The sequence below is a fragment of the Prunus avium genome, chromosome 6 (assembly GCF_965620075.1).
Source record: "Prunus avium chromosome 6, drPruAviu1.hap1.1, whole genome shotgun sequence".
NCBI classification, from domain to species: domain Eukaryota; kingdom Viridiplantae; phylum Streptophyta; class Magnoliopsida; order Rosales; family Rosaceae; genus Prunus; species Prunus avium.
The window spans coordinates 27641723-27657934 of NC_142289.1; the positions used below are offsets into that span (position 1 = coordinate 27641723).

The 16212-nt window shown below is 35.7% G+C and overlaps 1 pseudogene; it reads left to right on the forward strand.

Annotated features, from left to right (window-relative positions):
* The first annotated feature begins 5941 nt into the window (after positions 1–5941).
* LOC148293968 (uncharacterized) lies at positions 5942–8302 on the forward strand (annotated as a pseudogene).
* Positions 8303–16212: the final 7910 nt, after the last annotated feature.

Consider the following 16212-nt stretch of genomic DNA (forward strand, 5'->3'; position numbering starts at 1 on the left):
CTTTGAGTGAATTTTACCAATTAATGGCCCAAATATTTAAAAAAAAAACCTTTTTTGTTGGTTTTGAAAGAAAGAAATTGGGCTTGGGTATGTAATCTTATTTTAAAAATAAACCAACTTTGTTCCATTTTCCAAATATGGTATAAACAATTATCATTAAATTTTAAGCTAAAACTTCAGATAGCCCACCCATTGAAAAATTTATAGTTCCGCTCTTGGAGGTCCTTATCCATTTCCAGCTGGGACAGTTGTACTGCTGCAAACATGGTCCTTATCTTGAGGTGTGGTGTGTTGAGTGATTGAGCCTTTGGGCTGGTTGTGCTGAGATGTTGGCGCATCACGTATATTTGCTGACGAGATTTGTGAGTGTAGTTCGCACATTTTTCTTACTACCTCTCAAACTTGGATGTTCGCGGTTGGAATTTCTGAATTTTTGGTGGTTCTTCATCTTCTGTTTCTTATATTGGATTTTAGTTTGTATTTTTAGTTTACAGTGAATTCCGCAAAATTTTTATTAGAATGGTTCATTTGTAGGTGCATACATATAGATGCACACACCTAAACTTCATAATTTCTTTTTGGGCTTTTTAGATCTAGGTCCAAAACGATTAGTTGTCACTGGGTTTAGTCCACGCATTTTTGGTTTTAGATGTAGGTCCATTGACATTTATTACTTTTTTTGTTTTGTCGGTTTTACCCTTTGATGAAAATAAGGAAAACACATTAAATATATAAATTTAATACATTATTTCCTTGTAATTGAATTTAATAATTTAAATTTTGAATTCTTTCCTTGATAAATCGTGTTACCTATAAGTTAGGAACATAAATTAGAAGACTACTGTTGAGGCCCAAAAATCCAAGGGCTAGGCCCAGGTTTATTCTTGGCCCAACACAAATAATTAATTGCAAAAGAAGCCCGATCAAGACATAAAGAGAAATTATAGGACGCATCTACATAAGCCATGGTCATGTGTCACGCCAAGCAAGCATGTGCAAAAGGGCCAAAAATGCACCGATTTTATAAATTCACGCTCGCCAACCTATCCGATGCTATTTGGTCCGATCATGGCTTATTATGGCACAATAAAACCCAAGCACAAGCACGATAAATAAACGCGCGATGCCATGTAAAGGACCGCCACGCCAATGCCAAGCCATGCTCCAAGCTTAAGTGGGCCCAAGCCACGTAATTACCCGAGGCTTGCTGAAAAGGTTGTGGTATGGATGGGTACGAGCACTCACAGGGCCCATTGAGGGTCCAAGGAATGCAAGTTTTAGGCCACTTGGGAGCACTAAAACTCAAGCTCATTCCCCGAGCCCAAATACATGGGTTAGCATAAGAGAGGGAAAAATGGGATCCAATGCCTTAGAAGAACACCTTATAGATTGCTGTAGCACTTAGGCAATGCCACGTTAGTTAAAGAGCCCAAAGCAAATAGGCTACTTCCAGCAGCTTGACGAAGAACACGTAGGCCCCTGGAAAAGAGAGTACCAATGACCCAATACCTGTGAACAAAGCCTAGCCCAGATCCTTGGTAAAAAATCTGGCATCGTATTCCACCCTTGTCAAAGCTCCATAAACAGCCAACAAGAAGCCATTGGAAGAACCAAAGGAAATCTATGTGTGTAGGAGGAATACCCATTGGACAAACGACTCTATCCATTCTCTTTTTCCTCTGCAAACTCCAATTTGAAAACCAAGGGAGAAAGAAGGTGGCGCCTCATCCCTATGAGGAGGTCCAGCCGCATAAAACCTTAGAACCCCAAAAAACCTTTGACCCAGGCACTCTGGTTGAAGGGATTTCACAAAAGGGGTGGAATTGGAAAAAAGCAAAGGAAAAGTGGAATGGAGGACTGACAAAATTAGGGTTCCAAATGCCTATAAAAAAGAGCTTCTTCTACCCAGAAACACACACCATTCCAGAGCACGACCAAGCTTTGTCAAGCAAACTGGAATTTACTCTAGACACTCCATCTTTTATTTCCATCGTTTTCTCCCTCTTTCTGAGATAAAAATCCTCCTAATTTTCTTTTTTTCCACTCTGAACCTTTTCCTTCTGAAAGAAATTCATGCTTTGATCTCTCTCTCAAATTGCTAAACTTGTGAAGGCTTAGCTCCCATGCCATAAGCTCCTCAAGCCAAGTCACTAATCAATTTGTTACGTTCCTCTGGTTATTGATGAAAAGAACCCAAAAGTATTTTTGAAGGCTTCAGCAAGTCTTTCAAAACTCTTTTGGGAGTCTGGTTCTTGAACTCAGGCTTTAGGGAAATTTTGTTTGTCTTCCTCTTACAGCAGCCCAAGCCCATTCGTCAGGCTGCTGGAACAAAAAGACCCCTACAACTACCTTTGAGTTAGATACACAAATAGACAAAGAAAATTTTATGTTACCTAAAAAAAAAGTACATAAAATACTTTTACACATTGTCAAAAATATGAAGAAAAAAAACACATATATACCTATGTAATAGGCAATAAGCCATTATACATACATCGTAAACAAATGCATTTTTTCCTTTGTCAAAACATTTAGAGTTCGAAGGAGCATGATTGTAGGTAAAAACGTGATTTTTGGGATATGTTTGCTATTATCCTTTTCCATTCAATGCCAAACATTGTAAGTACATAAATGACTATTATCCGATTCAAGTCATAAGGGGCAACATTAGATTAAAGAACTTAGACAAAAAGATTACATTAAAAAGTATTTTTAAAAAAAGAAATGTAATCCTATTGGCACAAAAGTCAAAGGGCTTAGATCAAAGTCACCAAATCCGAGTTTTAAACTCAACTCCTTAATGGGAATTTGGATCTATACAAACTTTTCTTTTTCATTTTCTTTTTCTTTTTATGATTAGGTTACCTCTATCATCATGTTGCAATTGCACATATGTGGTGGAGCCTTCTCATATTTGTAATTCTTTTAAAGCCCATTTGATAACCATTTCATTTTTAGTTTTTAGTTTTCATTTGAAAATTTTAGTTCAAACATGTGTTTTGAACACTTATATGTATTTGATATACTTGTTTTCTATTTCGACCCTCCCAATATTTCAAATACGTAAATATTTGATATTCTTGTATATTTTGTTGGGCGTGAGGGGGGGGGGGGGGGGAGGGGAAGGGAGTGGGGCGGCTACCCATTTGAAATAAAATAAAATAAAATGCTAGCCATAAACTTGTATTTGAATGGGATTGATATATTCCTCCCTGCAAGTTTATCAAAGAATATAAGTTTTTGCCAAGTATCAAACACTGAAAGATAAGCATCCCAGCTAAAAAGTGGCTAAACCCTTGCGATAAACACATACTTGTTTTTGTCACCAAGCTGCGCGATGTCAGTTAAATATGAGACCAACAAAGCCACAAGTCTCAAGTTGGTCTAGCAAGCAGATGTCTACCATGAAGACAATAATCCAATTCAAAATTAATTGGGACCAGTTAAAAGCAGATGTGCATCTCTCTCTCAGCATGAGACAGTTTCAAGCCGATATTCCAAGACTCGACAATTGGTGCAAAGTCTCAAGTTTGCAAATTATGGATTAATGGGCTTAAATTTCAAAAATGCCCATTAATTCTCAAATCGTCAAGTGCAGACTCAAGTGGTACAAAACCACGCCAAATCCCAAGTGGTACAAAACCACCCCAAATCCCAAGTAGTACAAAACCACGCCAAAACCCCAAGTGGTACAAAACCATGCAAATTAATTTCCAAATTTTGGAACTACGGCGGTTTGATCCCGTCAAGTGTACGTAGGTGATGAGAGTCTCAAATTACATCTTTTTAATATTATTTTGGAGACTTTATGATATAATTTTGGCTTAATAAACATAATTTCACTTGTTGTTACATTTTATTCTCACCAACTGGATTTATGAATTTTCTATATTAATTTGGTGAACTTATTAGGTAAATTTATGTTTTGTAGGAAGTTGGAAAGCCAAAAGACGAACGTACATTTGTCCAAGTTCAAGCCAGGTGTGAAGAGAATTGTTGGTGGATTTTATTGAAGAATTGATTGTGGTATTATTGTGATTATAAAGAAGGAAAAGAGAAGACAAAACCGTTGAAGCTAAATAGCCTATTTCATGTCATTCATAGCCATTTAACGCCCACTACCTCACCATTATTTCTTTTCCACCAACTCTCCACCATCATCACATGTTTAATCCAATGAATCTCTCACTTAGACCTTTCATTACCTACCACGAATGTATTAACTTCCCACTCACCTCATTGACTACTATAAATCACCCATCAACTTATTTGGCAAGGCATCTTGACGACAGATTTCTTTATCCATTTCATTCAAAATTTAGTTATGTTTTCCTTTGTAACAAGTTACTAGAACTCTAGCTAAGGCTAAAGGGAATGTCCTTTGAGTAAGTTTGTGAATTGTTCTTTAATCCAATATACGGTATGAATTGCTAAATCTTTTATTTTTGGTTGTTCAATATTTTCATATCCTTTTATTTTGATTGATGTTAAGTGCTACTATCTTTTCATGAGTTCAATTATATTTTTCTCATTGTTAAGAACTGACTTAGCATGCTTTTAAATTAAAAGATTAGATATTAAGCAACTAGATTTTCTGAACAATCATTAATAAAAGATAACATTGAAAAAGTAAATTGGTTGTAATTTCTTTATCTTTCGGTTAAAGTTTCTCAATGATAATTTTAATCGAGTTTAATTTGGATTAAAGAGCATGAAACATATTTTGCTTAAAGAATTGAACCTTGATGCCTTAGCATTTCCATTATTGATATTTCATTTTTAAACCCAATCTCTACAACGATCAAATCAAATTACTTGTCCATTTTGCTTGTCACTTTTATTTTGGTACTTTTAATTATTTCTTTGTGTGCAGACATTTGCCTACCTGCTCCTTGAGGATACGATACTTGGACTTCCAAGATTGTTACTTCGTGTAACTACTTGCACTTGGGTAGACGCAACTTTGGCGCCGTTGCCGGGGAGCAGTGAAGCGAAAAGTAGCACAAGGAAATTCATTTTTAAGGTTTGCTGTTTTAGTTTCCAAAGCTAATTCGGTAAGACTTATCAAACTCAATTTTTCATTTCTTTTTTTATTTTTTTATTTTTTATTTTCATTTTTAGTGTTTTTGTTTTAGCTTTTGTCTTAGTTCTTTTTATAATTTTTTTTTTAAAAAAGGAAAAAAAATAGTTTTGTTTTTGTTTGTTTGTTTTTATCTGTTGCGCTTTTATTTTGTTTATGAGATATCGTGATCGGTTTGGTAGATTTGCAAAGAAACCTCAATTTGACCAAATTTCATCACAAATGGCTGAGAATAATAATAATAATAATAATAATGCATTGGAAGGGCCCCAAAATGATGAAGATAATCATAGTGGTCATAATGATGAGAATCCACTTGTTAGGACATTACATGATTATTTGCATCATGCTCGTACAAGTGTGCCATCATGCATCATTTTTCCGTTAAATGGTCAAAATTTTGATTTTAAACCGGGCATGATACAACTTTTACCAACTTTTCATGGAATGGAATCTGAAAATCCATATTCACATGTGCGTGAGTTTGAGGAAGTTTGTGAAACTTTTCCAACCCAAGGGTGTAGGCTTGATACAGTTTTGCTAAAACTTTTTCCATTTTCCATTTTCACAGAAAGATAAAGCGAAAACTTGGCTTTATTCTCTAAGGCCAAGAACAATTGGAACATGGCTTGAAATGCAAACTGAATTTTTCAGGAAATTTTTCCCAATTCAAAAGACAAATTCTTTGAAAAGACAAATGACAACATTTTCTCAAAAAGACACCGAGTCTTTACCTCAAGCTTAGGACAGATTTAAAGATTTGTTAATGTTATGTCCTCACCATGGTTTTGAAAGATGGAGGGTGGTAAGTCATTTTTATGATGGCTTAACACCTAAAGATCGACAATTTATTGACATGATGTGCAATGGAAATTTTATGTATAAAGATCCTGAAGATGCTTTTGATTTTCTTGATTAAATTGTAGAGAAATCTCATATTTGGAGCACTCCCAACACAATTGAGCCTAATTCCCAAAGGGCAAAATCTTCTATTAATCCTTCCATTAGCGGTATTTATCACCTTATGGAGGAAGATAGTCTCAAAGCTCAATTGGCGACAATGGCTAGGGAAGTTGAAACTCTAAAATCAAAATTGCCTCAAAAAGTTAATTCAATTGCAAGTCAAGAAATTTTTGAGATTTGTGAAGTTTGTGGGGGTCATGGGACATGTAACAAAAGATTGTCCAACACTTCCAGCTTTCAAAGAAATGTTGCATGATCAAGCAAACTTTGTGAATCAATTTAAAAAACCATCCATTTTTTCTGAAACTTATAATCCAAGATGGAGAAACCACCCAAATTTCAATTGGAGAAATAATACTAATAATAATGTGCCTCAACAAAAATCTAATTCTTTTTATTATTCTCCACAGGTGGAAGGACAATCATCGTCATCAAATTTAGAAGATGTTATGAAGCAATTCATGCAAAGCCAAACTGCCACAAATCAAAAGAATGCACAAGACATTGGTGAGATTAAGAGCACTCTTTCCAAACTCACTTCTTCACTGTCAATTCAAGAAAAGGGTAAATTTCCTTCTCAAGTCCAACCTAATCCACATGCTCAGTTAGAGGTAACTACCCCTTCTTCTTCCTCTTTGAATGAAAATAAGTATGAACATATGAAGGCTGTCACTACTCTTCGTAGTGGGAAAATAATTGGGAAAGATGATTCAGAAAGAGTTGAAAATAAAAAGTATTCAGAAAAATCCAAAAATAATGAAAAAGAAAATAGTGATTCTGAAATTGTTAAGTTCCCTTTTCCTGCTCCATTCCCACAAGCACTTAAGGCTATAAAGAAAAATCAAAATCCTGAAATTTTGGAGGTTTTTAAACAAGTGAAAATCAATATACCTCTTTTGGATGCTATAAAACAAATTCCTTCATATTCAAAATTTTTAAAGGATTTATGCACTATCAAAAGAAAGCACAATGTTGATAAGACCGCATTTTTAACTGAAAATGTAAGTGCAATTCTTCAAACTAATACTCCACCCAAGTACAAAGATCCAGATTGTCCCACAATTTCTTGTATTATTGGGAATTTTAGCATTGAACAAACTTTATTGGATTTGGGTGCTAGTGTTAATTTGTTGCCTTACTCGGTTTATTAGCAATTCGGTCTTGGTGAATTAAAACCCACCTCAGTAACATTGCAATTGGCTGACCGTTCAGTCAAAATCCCAAGAGGTATGGTGGAAGATGTGCTGGTTCAGGTAGACAAATTTTATTTTCCAGTTGATTTAATAGTTTTGGATACTGAACCAGTTGTGCATTCTAGTTCTCAAATTCCTGTTATTCTTGGAAGACCATTTCTTGCTACATCTAATGCTAAATTGCAAGAATGGACTTATGCAACTATCATTTGGGAACATGACACTGGAGCTCAACATATTCAACATATGCAAGCAGCCCGCAAACAATGAAGAAGACAAAGAAGTTTACATGATCGGGACAATTGTTCAAAATTGCTTTAATTCTTCTTTTTCTTCTGATCCATTGCAAATTTGTTTAGTAAATGGGGATTGTAATTTTGCACAAGATTTTGAAGTACAATATCTTTGTTCTTTGTTGGATTCTGCGCAGGTACAAGAACATAACGGTTGGATACCAAAATATGAGGAGCTGCCAACTGTGAGTGATGAGACAAAATCATCAAAAGAAGAAGCCCCAAAGTGTGAATTGAAGCCTCTTCCTGCTGGACTTAAATATGCTTTTCTGGGAGAAGATGAGACCTATCCTGTGGTAATATCTTCTAAACTAGAGCTTTTGCATGAAGGTATGTTACTTAAAGTTTTGAAAGATCATAAAACTGCTATTGGATGGACTTTATCTGATATTAAAGGTATTAGTCCTTTGGTTTGCACACACCAAATTTTTCTTGAAGAAGATGCTAAACCAGTTAGACAGGCTCAACATTGACTTAACCCAACAATGAAAGAAGTTGTCCAAAAAGAAGTACTTAAACTTTGGGAAGCAGGTATCATATATCCAATTTCTGATAGCAAATGGGTAAGTCCTACATAGGTTGTTCCTAAAAAATCAGGAGTCACAGTTGTTGAAAATGATAATGGAGAAATGGTACCAACTAGGGTCACTACTAGATGGAGAATGTGTATTGATTATCGTAAATTGAACTCAGTCACAAGAAATGATGATTTTCCTTTACCATTTCTTGACCAAATTTTGGAAAGAGTTGCAGGGTATATGTATTATTGTTTTTTAGATGGTTATTCAGGATATTATCAAATTGAGATTTCATTAGAAGATCAAGAAAAAACAACTTTTACTTGCCCATTTGGAACTTTTGCTTTTAGAAAAATGCCTTTTGGTCTTTGCAATGCACCAGCTATATTCCAATGTTGCATGATAAGCATATTTAGTGACATGGTAGAAAAATATTTAGAAGTTTTCATGGATGATATTACTGTGTTTGGTGATTCATTTTCTGACTGTTTATCTAACTTAGAGAATGTTCTTATCAGGTGTAAAGAGAAAAAATTGGTGCTTAACTGGGAGAAATGCCAATTCATGGTCACATCTGGCATAGTACTTGGACACATTGTTTCTCACAAAGGAATTGAAGTGGATAAGTCCAAAATTGATTTAATTGCTAATTTTCCTATTCCTAAAACTGTTAAAGATGTTAGATCTTTTTTGGGACATGCAGGTTTCTACCGGAGATTCATACAAAATTTTAGTGCAATTGCAAGACCATTGAATAATCTCTTGGAAAAAGATGCTAAATTTGATTGGAATTGTGAAATTAATTAAAATGCTAACATCTACTCCTATAATGCAGCCCCCAAATTAGTCCATGCCCTTTGAAATAATGTGTGATGCTAGTGATGGTGCTATTGGGGCAGTGCTAGGCCAAAGAAAAGACAAGAAGCCTGTTGTTATCTGCTACACAAGCAGAACTTTGAATAGTGCACAGAAAAATTACACTACAACTAAAAAAGAATTGCTTGTTGTGGTTTTTGCATTGGAAAAGTTTAGATCATATATTTTGGGCTCACAAATTGTTGTTTTTACTTATCATTCGACCTTGAAGTATTTATTGACAAAGAAGGAAGCCAAATCACGATTGATTAGATGGATTTTGCTTCTCCAAGAATTCGATCTTACAATCACGATTGATTAGATGGAGTGGAGAATGTTGTTGCGGACCATCTGTCTAGGATATCTTTTGAGGAGCCTTCTGAATATTTGCCTATAAAAGACTCATTTCTTGATGAACAATTGTTTGGTGTTTCTAAATTACCATGGTTTGCTAACATTATGAATTTTCTTGCTACAGGTCTTATCCCACCTCATTGGACCTCACAAGAGAAAAAGAAATTTATGGTTGAGGTGAGAAAATTCTTTTGGGATGAACCGTACCTCTACAAATATTGTCCCGACCAGGTAATTCGTAGATGTGTTCCTGATGATGAAATATTTAGTGTCATATCTTTTTGTCATTCTGAGGCTTGTGGAGGTCACTTTTCTTCGAAAAAGACTTCGGCCAAAATTCTTCAATGTGGTTTTTAGTGGCCTAGACTTTTCAGAGATGTGTATGAATTTTGCAAGACTTGTCCAAGTTGTCAAAAGTTGGGAAAAATTACTCGACGTAATATGATGCCTCTTAACCCAATTTTAATTATTGAAATTTTTGACTGTTGGGGCATTGATTTAATGGGTCCTTTTCCTCTATTTTTTGGTTACTTATATATCCTTGTTGCTGTGGATTATGTTTCAAAATGGATTGAGGCGATACCATGTCGGAAGAATGATCATAAGACTATTTTGAAATTTTTGAAAGAAAATGTATTGTCCAGGTTTGGTACTCCTAGAGCGATCATCAGTGATGGAGGATCACATTTTTGCAACCGACCATTTGAAGCTTTGATGAAAAAATATGGCATAACCCATAAGATTTCTACTCCATACCATCCACAAACAAATGGCCAAGCTGAACTTGCAAACAAGGAAAGCAAGCAAATTTTGGAAAAGACGGTGAATCCAACTCGGAAGGATTGGTCATTGAGACTAACTGATGCTTTGTGGGCATACCGTACTGCATACAAATCACCTCTTGGTATGTCTCCATATAGGCTAGTTTATGGTAAACCTTGTCATTTACCTGTTGAATTAGAACATAAAGCATATTGGGCTATCAAATTGTTTAACTTTAGTCTTGGAGATGCAGGTACCTTGAGAAAACTCAAATTGAATGAACTCGAGGAAGTAAGGAATGATGCATATGAGAACTCACGAATTTACAAAGAACGTACTAAAGTTTTTCATGATAAAAATATTTTGAGGAAAAACTTTGAGCCTTCTCAACTTGTTCTTTTGTATAATTCTAGACTTCATTTGTTTCCTGGAAAATTAAGAACTAAATGGACAGGGCCTTTCATTGTTAAAAGAGTTTTCCTATATGGGACTGTTGAAATTGAGGATCCCAAGAATGGAAATATTTTTAAGGTTAATGGTCAACGACTTAAACCTTACTTGGGGAGATGTGTTCCAGAAGATGAGACAGTTTCTTTGAACGATCCTGTTTACCAGGATTGATTGGACTTCCCTTAGTCCAGTCTAGCATCCCAATAGACGCAACTGCAACCAAATTTGAATCCCTAGTTTATTCTGACCAAATTTGCCCAAACACTTTCCCAAATGCAAATGTCAATTCTAGAAAATTAGTGGGTTCATCAAAATTGCTCATTATTTTTCTTGGACATTGACAATAAGAAAAATGGTACAAAACCATCCAATTTTTCCCATGGGTCATCTACCCATGCAAATTTCAATGAGATTAAATTCAAATCTCTCAAACACAAATTCTCAATTAGTGGGCCTCACTTACCCATTAATTTTCAATTTTTCTCATGGGTCATCTACCCATGCAAATTTCAATGAGATTAAATTCAAATCTCTCAAACACAAATTCTCAATTAGTGTGCCACACATGCCCATTAATTTTCAATTTTTCTCATGGGTCATTTACCTATGAAAATCTTAAAATCTTAAAATTGTCTCAAAGACACAAATTCTAAATTAGTGGGCCACACTTACCCATTGTAGGGGTCTTTTTGTTCCAGCAACCTGACGAATGGGCTTGGGCTGCTGTAAGAAGAAAACGAACAAAACCTCCTGTTGCCTGAGTTCAAGAACCAGACTCCCAAAAGAATTTTTAAAAGACTTGCTGAAGCCTTAAAAAAAATACGTTTAGGTTCTTTTCACCAACAACCAGAAGAACGTATCAAATTTATTAGTGACTTAGCTTGAGGAGCCTGTGGCATGGGAGCTAAGCCTTCACAAGTTTAGCAACTTGAGAGAGAGAGATGAAAGCATGAATTTCTTTCAGAAAAGAAAGTTTAGAGTGGAAAAAGGGGAAATTAGGAGGGTTTCTATCTCAGTTTGAGAGAGAAAACGATGGAAATAAAGGATGGGGCGTCTAGAGTAAATTCCAGTTTGCTTGACGAAGCTTGGTCGTGCTCTGGAATGGTGTGTGTTTGCTGGGTAGAGAGAGCTTTCTTTTATAGGCGCTTAGGACTCTAATTCTATCAATCTTCCATTCCCACTTTTCCTTCGCTTCTCTCCATTCACTCCTTTTGGTGAAATCTCTTCCACCGAAGTGCAGGCCCCTTTGAGTTCCAAGGTTTTCTATACAGCTGGGTCTCCCCATGGGGGTGAGGCGCCACTTGCTTTCTCCCTTGGTTTTCAAATTGGAGCTCGCAAAGGAAAGGAGAGAATGGATGAAGTCATTTGTCCAATGGGTATTCCTTCTACATACATAGATTTCCTTTGGTCCCTGCTATGGCTCCTTGTTGACCACCTTGGAGTTCTGGCAAGGGTGGAACACGATGCTGGATTTTTATAAAGTGCTGGGCTGGGCTTTGTGTATAGTTTTGGGTTATTGGCATGCTATTTCCAACATCCAATGGGTTTTCGTCAAGCTGCTGGAAACAATCCATTTGTCTTCATTTTGGGCTTTTTACTGATGTGGGTTTATCTAAGTGTTGTAGCAAACTAGATATTCTCCTAAGGCATCGGATTAATTTTCTCCCTCTCTCATGCCGACCCATGTGTTTTGGTCCGAGGAACGGGCTTGAGTTTTAATGCTCCCAAGTGGCTTTAAAACTTTCGTTCTTCGAACCCTCAATGTGCCCTATGATTGCTTGTTTCCTTCCATACCACAACCTTCTCAGCAAGCCCCGGGTAATTACGTGGCTTGGGCCCACTTGAGCTCGTAGCATGGCTTGACGGCATCGCGTGTTTATTTGTCGTGCTTGTGCTTGAGTTATGTTGTGCCATAATAAGCCGTGATCGAATTAAATAGCATCGGATAGGTTTATGAGTGTGAATTTATAAAGCCGTTGCATGCTTGCTTGGCGTGACACATGACCCACGGCTTATGTAAGCGTGTCCTACAATTTCTTTTTATGTCCCGATTAGGCTTCTTTTGCGACTAATTATTTGTGCCGGGCTAAGAACAAGTTTGGGCCTAGCCCTTGGATTTTTGGGCCTCAACACCCATTAATTTCTAAATTTGGAACTACGTCCGTTTGATCCCATCAAGGGTACGTAGGCAGTCTAGCATCCCACTAGACGCAACCGCAACCAAATTTGAATAATTGGTTTATTCTAACCAAATTTGCCAAAACACTTTTCCAAGTGCGAATGTCAGTTTTAGAAAATTATTGGGTTAATAAAAATTGATCATTATTTTTCTTGGACATTGACAATAAGAAAAATGGTACAAAACCATCCAATTTTTCCATGGGTCATCTACCTATGAAAATTTCAACATCTCCAAATTGTCTCAAAGGCACAAATTCTTAATTAGTGGGCCACACTTACCCATTAATTTCCAAATCTTCTATCCAAACATAATCCTTGGTTTATTCTTAACCAAATTCGCCCCTATACATAATTCTATATTGAATCCCTAGTTTATTCAGCTAAATCCACTCAAACACTTCTCAATACAATTCAAATCAAATTTCCCTCGCAATGAGTCATTTATTCATTGCAATTATTTGAACTACGAGTGGCTTGATTCCCGTAAGGGATACGTAGGCACTCTGAGATTCGAACTTAGGGGCAGCAGCCAAGGACAGACCTATAGTTTGGCAGACCTTGGCTATAGCCCAGGTGGCTTCTTTTTTCCAGCCAAAAAAAATAAAATCCTAGGCTCACCCATAACCTAACCTCATCTAGTTCTCCTTCGGGGGGTAGGGTGGTTTGCCCCCTGGGCTAGCCTAAGGGGCTTCTTTTTTCCAGCCAAAAAAATAAAATCCTAGCTCACCCAATTTAAATAACCTAACCTCATTTAGTTGGGGTGTGGGGGAACTCACACATAGCACAGCAAAAAAAAAAGAGAAAAAATAAAATAACTCACACACAACATGTAAAAACAAAAAAAAAAACAAAAAAAAAGAAGAAGAAGAAGCACCACCCTACCCTCGCATGTAGAGGAAAAAAAAATGCTCTTGTTGCTGCTGCACTCACCTTTAAGACTTAATTCAAGTGAACCAAGTTTCTATATTCGTCATGTAAGCTTGTCTCAATTTCTTGATGCTTTAATTTGAGGATTTGTTTTTGGAGTTTATGAAGTATCAATTAGGATTTGCAATTGGGGCATCAGTTTCAATTTATGAGTTATGAATTATCAAATAGGATTTGTAATTAATTTTATTGTTCTTGCTATATATATATATATATATATATATATATATATTGTTAAGTTTTCAATGAAATCTTTTTTTCATATATATATTAATTAATATATATATATATATATATATATATATATATATATATTTTGGGTTATCAATGAAATCACATGGTATTGTTAAGTTTTCTATCTACTTAGTACCTAAATTTAGCCCACCCCATTTTAAAATCCTGGGTCCATCCCTGGATAGGACCATCCAATGTATTTAAAAGTTGAAACCACCGCCTCACAAATTTGTGTGTGAGCATTCTGATGGTCCATTTGTAAAAGTTTATGTACGAGCAGGGACGGATCTATAGTTTGGCAAACCTGGGCTATAGCCTAGGTGGCTTCTTTTTTCCAGCCAAAAAAAAAATTAAAAAATCCTAGGCTCACCCATAACCTAACCTCATCTAGTTCTCCTAGTCAATAAAAAGAAAAATGCGGAGGGTGGGGTGGTTATAGTACAAGTGGCTTCTTTTTTCCTACCAAAAAAATAAAATCCTAGCTCACCCAATTTAAATAACCTAACCTCATCTAGTTGGGGTGTGGGGGAACTCACACACAGCACAGCAAAAGAAAAAAAAGAGAAAAAAATAAAATAACTCACACACAACATGTAGGAAAAAAAAAAAAAAAAAAAGAAGAAGAAGAAGAAGAAGAAGCACCACCCTACCCTCGCATATTGAGAAAAAAAAACGCTCTTGTTGCTGCTGAACTCACCTTCAAGACTTGATTCAAGTGAACCAAGTTTCTATATTCGTCATGTAAGCTTGTCTCAATTTCTTGATGATTTAATTTGAGGATTTTTTTTTGAAGTTTATGAAGTATCAATTAGGATTTGCAATTGGGGCATCAATTTCAGTTTATGAGTTATGAATTATCAAATAGGATTTGTAATTAATTTTATTGTTCTTGCTTTATATATATATTTTGTTATCAATGAAATCACATGGTATTGTTAAGTTTTCTATCTACTTAGTACCTAAATTTAGCCCACCTCATTTTAAAATCTTGGGACCATCCCTGGCAGCAACAAAACCAAACACACACGTTCTGTTTCATTATGATGGAATCAAAGGGTGTTCCCTTGAAGTCAGTGATTGTAATTAAGAGACACTGCATCTTGAATAGGTCAAACCTAAAATAATAAAACCCCATTATTTAATTAGTGGTGACAAAATTATGTTGAGAGGTTCATATTTTTCTTCATGAGCATATTCAGTTCTAATATGTGCTTTGACCACCTTCTTTTGCAGCACCTTCATATACTGAAATATACACACACAAGAAAAACATGGAGATGTCAATATTCTTGCATGGATGCCTGGTCTGACATTGAAACAAAAGAGTAACCAATAATCAAAATGCATTTAAGGGTAAATTAAGGAACAGAAAAACAGAAGAACAGAAGGACTTACATGGATGCTTGGCTGGCATGTTGCATGGATATAGAGGAAGTACGTGCTGCACATGAATATAGTAAGCAATGATGAAATAAATTTCTTTGCAAAACACACGTGCATGCACTTAGAAGGGTACAAAGGGAGAGTTTCATATTTGAATGAATAGTCAAACATGGAATAGTAGCCGCAAATTAACCACATGCGTCAAATTTTGAAAAGAATTTGACGGACCATTTGTTTTGTTGACACTGTAGATTGTTCAAATATTTGTGCATAATATGTCATTTCGTTTTTGTTTAACGAACTAGAATTTTTAGTTTTATTTGGTTTCTTGAATACAAGCGGTATAGTCTAAACTATAAGGGTTGGGAGTTTCTCACACACATACTACTAAGGTGTTATGAGTTCGAACTTGAAACTATTGATCTGCAAACTAAGACCCTTTCTAACTGGGCTAGACCCATTGGCTTAACTTTACTTGATGTCTACATCATAATGCCATCTAGAATTGGTTGGGTTTTCAAAAATTGAAGCACTTTGTTCCCAATTATTATATAATATACTTCAGCTTTAGGCACTTTCACTGGCCTGCTTCTTATGGTTGATTCTTGATTTATTGTTTCACTTCCAGGGTAACTGTACCCAAAAGAGGATTATATCACACAAGAAATTAGTGACTTATTGGATAATTATTCAAAACGATTTGCCTTCATGTACAATATTCTAAAAATTGAATGTACAGCTATTACGAGAAGAAAAAGTCTAGCAAAAGAAACATCTTCAAGGAAAGCTTATTGGATAATGACCTCGCTGTGAATATATAATTTATTTCTTGAAACAGAGTGACATTTTGAAGCTCAAGTATATTGGGTACATACGTAGAGTTTTAATTTGAACAATTGTGTGTCAAATTTGTTTCCACAGTTTGACCCATTGGTTATAAGAGACTAAATCAGACTCAGCGGCTCTACTCACACATGCACCATTATACATTTACGTCTTTGAATATAGCCGTTGAGTTT